The sequence below is a fragment of the Melospiza melodia genome, chromosome 9, assembly GCF_035770615.1.
Source record: "Melospiza melodia melodia isolate bMelMel2 chromosome 9, bMelMel2.pri, whole genome shotgun sequence".
Classification (NCBI taxonomy): domain Eukaryota; kingdom Metazoa; phylum Chordata; class Aves; order Passeriformes; family Passerellidae; genus Melospiza; species Melospiza melodia.
In genome coordinates this window covers 21406081-21410296 of record NC_086202.1, presented here as the reverse complement: position 1 = coordinate 21410296, position 4216 = coordinate 21406081, and positions in this window count along the sequence as shown.

Genomic DNA, 4216 nt, shown 5'->3' with positions numbered 1-4216 from the left:
GTTTTGCTCACCTGGGCCTGTTTATTTAACTACCTGTTGGGCAGGGCACAGGGAGCAGCTGGGTTTTCATATAGAATTAAAAGTCAGCACAGTCAACTTGAAAAAATACTTCTTACTTGCTTATAATTGCATTTATTTGGCAAGAGGGAAAATGACTAAACTAGTAAAATAAAAGGAAAGCATAAGGCTTTTAAGCAAATCTTTAACATTTCACATCCAGCTGGCTTAGGGTGAGACTGCAGGTTTTGCAAGCTGACATGGTCCTTTGGTCTGACGCGATGACACTAGTCAGGATCCAATTCAGACCATGGGCTCCCTCTGCTACTAGCCACAGAGGCTTTTGCTGGACCTTCACAAGTCCTTTTTGCTTCAAATCTGTGGCAAATACTCAGAACTTAAGGACCATGAAATCCTCAGGAGCCAACTCGAGCTCTGAAGCAGACGCTGCACCCTGGGGCCCAGCTGTCGACAGCCTCTCTGCTGGTCAGAGAGAGGAAGGTGTCCCCTTGCACGCATGGAGCAAGGAGCACGCCCAGGGCACACTGCCCACTGGCACACTGCAGGGCAGCACAGTGCCAGACAAATATCCTCCTCTGTGCTTGCAACCCGACACTTGAAATCACATTCCCCAGATTTCCCTGTTTTAATGGAAAGTCAGAACCTAGTGTCGTCATGTCAGAGCAAAAATGAGCAATGCCTCTAACAAATCCAAAGCAGCAGCTCTGCATTTCAATTACTCTTTTACGCCCAATTGGCCACATTTAATCTTGTGAAGAACTCGAAGCAGATATTTGCTTCAGTGCAATTACAGCCACATACAGAACATTGGCAAATGCAAACAATATAGAATTTCCACTTGACGGCAGATTAATTTGGTGTGATGTTTTCCCTCGAGAAGTCTTAAAGGCTCTCAGTTCTGAAAGTACCCTGCAGTTTGTATTTATAGCACCATGGATGTTGAACAGAAAGAGGGAAGCATATACTTCTTCTGAACTGAAGTTTCTTTTACCTCCATACATTAAAAATATTAACTGAGCATAGCACACCTTCGCTGCATTTCTCATAATGCAATATGGAAACATGATTTCCCTGCAGAGTCTATAGAGGAATTCAGGTGGTATTTCCACTTTCATAAACATATTAAGCAAAGCATAGCAACGCTACAGACTAATTTCCTCTCAGGGAACAAAGGCACAGGTCTTCCCTCCAGAAAGGGTCCCATCCTTTGAGACTGGAGTAAGCAGTCAGAAGCAAGGTCATAGCTAATGATGGAAAAAATCAGGTTATAGTTTTCACAGGCCGCTTATTGCCTGCCACAGCAAGGAGATTAGATTTCAGTACACACGATGACTGAACCACTCATGGCACTTGGGTCTCTTCCACCTTGGTCTGTCTGGGGATTCTTTTTTATTGCAGACCATGCTGAAGCTGTTTTCTGAGTGGTGCTTTCAGTTGCCTTACTAACCACTCCCTTCAAGCCTCTGTAACTCGACCCATGCCAATCCCTTTATTAAAGCACAAGGGGTGTATGCAACACAACAGTCCAAAATCCCCATGCATTAAGCCCATCAGGACAGGTCATAATTTCCAGTGCATTGCACATCTGGAAACATATGTGGCTGCAGGGCAGAACTTAAATGAACAACTTGTGAGATTGACTGAGCCTAAAGTTACCCCAGATGAGGCCTGCTGGCCATTGCATGACTATTTTAGCCAGCCAGGGCAGGCTATAGATTTCCCTGCCACCCATGACTTGCAGCTGGGATCAGTACATCTGTCTGGAGCTACAGTGTGCCAGGTAAGCTAGGGCTCTGGCAGAGCAGGGCTTCTGGCTCTTGTCACCATTACAGGTGTACAGTAGAAGCTTCCTCTTCAATATGGGGAAAAACCCAACCAAACAATAAAAACAAGAGGACCAAAAAACTCAAGACCAAAGAGAATAATCCAATCCCAGAACAAAAAAAATTCTTTTCTAGATGTGCCTGAGCTATTCTGAGTGCTTTGCATAGCTGTGAAGTATAGACAGTGAGAGGCAGGTCCCCCATCTCCTTCCAGGTTCTCCACCTTTCAGGAGACAATGTTCCTGAGCCCACCATTAGCTCCCTCTCTGTGAGGGTGGCAGCACCATGGAGTGGCCTAGCAGGGACACAGGGGCAGGGTCTGTATTGATGACAATTGAGTCCTAACCTCTGACCCACATGTCCTGCACACTGAGGTTTATTGCCTCTGTGCTTAGTTAAACAAAAGCCTCTTAAAATTGCAGCTGAAATCAAGGCAGAATGAAAACAATATTGTTGCAGATGCATCTTGTGGTATAATTTCAAGACCCAGAGTTGTAAACCACCAGCTCAGCCTGAGAACTGAGGAAAAACTTCCTTCCCCCACAGCCACCCATGCTAGCATGAGGTGTTGAGTCCTGGCTGCAGCTGCCCATTGCAGTGCTGTCCAGTCAGCTGGAAGGAGCCCCACTCAGCCCTGCAGGTTTGGTGCCTCAGTAGCACTTGCCCAGTGCCCTGGTAAAACATTTCCGGCCCAAGCCACATCAGTTGAGGCCACAGGCAGGGTGGACACAATTGGAACAGCAGAGATGTTAATGGGCAGTGGCAGTGACACTGCTACCATTTCCATGAACACCCGTACCTGGTGCAGAGCAAATGCTCAGGTTTATTTATGAACACCTGCCCATTCTGTCCTTGTGAAGGAGAAGCCTTGAGCATTTTGGTGGAGTTGGTATGCCTCCCTCACAAAACCTCTGCCAGGAAGGATAGGTGCCTTAGCCCCCTTTTGCAGACAGGACACCTGAAGTTTGCCTGAGCTGCAGCAGGATGTTTGGGGAAAAGCACAAGAGGATTGCTCCCCAGCCTCCAGAACTGGCACAAAAGCATGAGAGGAATTTTCTCACTTGAGGTATCTTGCCTTCACTAACTTTTCCTCTCAGACTTGCAGCAGTGATACAGAGACAATTGCCATGGGCATGTCTGCACTGTGTTATTTATCCTTTGGATTTGTGCTTAGGGTTTTATTTGTAAAAGGAAAATGAGGCCATAAATCTGCTGTGCAAGGAGCCAAGGGAAGAGAGGACAGAAATTTTCAACAAGTTTCATGCAAAGAGATGGTGCCAAGGACAGGTTTCCTATTGAAAGAAATGCCAGCTGGGATATTGTCCAGGTACTCACCATGTGTAGTGGCAACAGCCGAGAGTGTCAGCCTTTTTCTCGCAGGTGCATCCATTCATTCCTCCTTGCACAGGTAGCTTTGGAGTTGCTGCAGCAAGGATGGCTCTCCTATGGGAGCATCTTGATCCTTAGCTTTTGCTTTCACCACACACAGGACAGCTCTTTGAGTACAGCACCCTAAATAACCCCCATGGCTGTAAACAAGGGTGGAGGGGAGCAGTGTCGAGCAGACCCCAGTTCTGCATTACACTGCCCTGTTCCAAGTTAGCCCATGGCTCCAATTCCACTTTAACCTTGGCACTGCCCACCAAGCCCAGGCAACATTCTCCTGCATTGCCCTGATGCCTAGACCAGATCTGCCCAGCTGCTGCCAGCCCCACCAGAATTGCAAAGCACTGTCAAACCCACTTGTGAGACTTGATCCTCCTCCCATTGTCTTTTGTCCTGTATTTTTCTGATAACAATGCGATGCGTTACTGTGGCAAGGGGCTTCAAAACAGCTTGTGCTTTGCAAATTTACTTCGTAGTCTAAGGTTCAAACGGTATGTGCAGTTTCTGAAGCCAAGACAAACAGGAATCTAGGGCCTATGGGACTTTGAACATTTAAGTTTTCTTTAGGCTACAATTATTTTGCTTAGAACCTAGACCCTTGATCTGTTGCAGGAGGCTGCAGTTTAATAGAGTCAAACAGTTTGCTCTTTGCAATGTACTATTTGCAGTAAAAGTATCATTGAGTTACGCTGCTCCCCCTCACCACTGCCTCCTGACACCTCAACTGTTTATATACAGAAAGCACTCTCAGGAAGCACTCCTAAAAATACCCAGCAATGTTAGCTGAGGATTTGGCTTTGTCTCTCCTCCGCCTGCTTCTGCCTCCATAACATCCTTCCGTCATCTTGATGCTCAACAGCCCCAGCTGTTCAAGAAAACTTTTCCCTGCCTCATTCTCTAAAACTTGTCCTTTTTCTTCCTCCTCTGCCAGTAGCTATTCTCCAACCTGCCTCAGAGCAGCTTCTGTGATATTGCCCTATCTTGTCTTA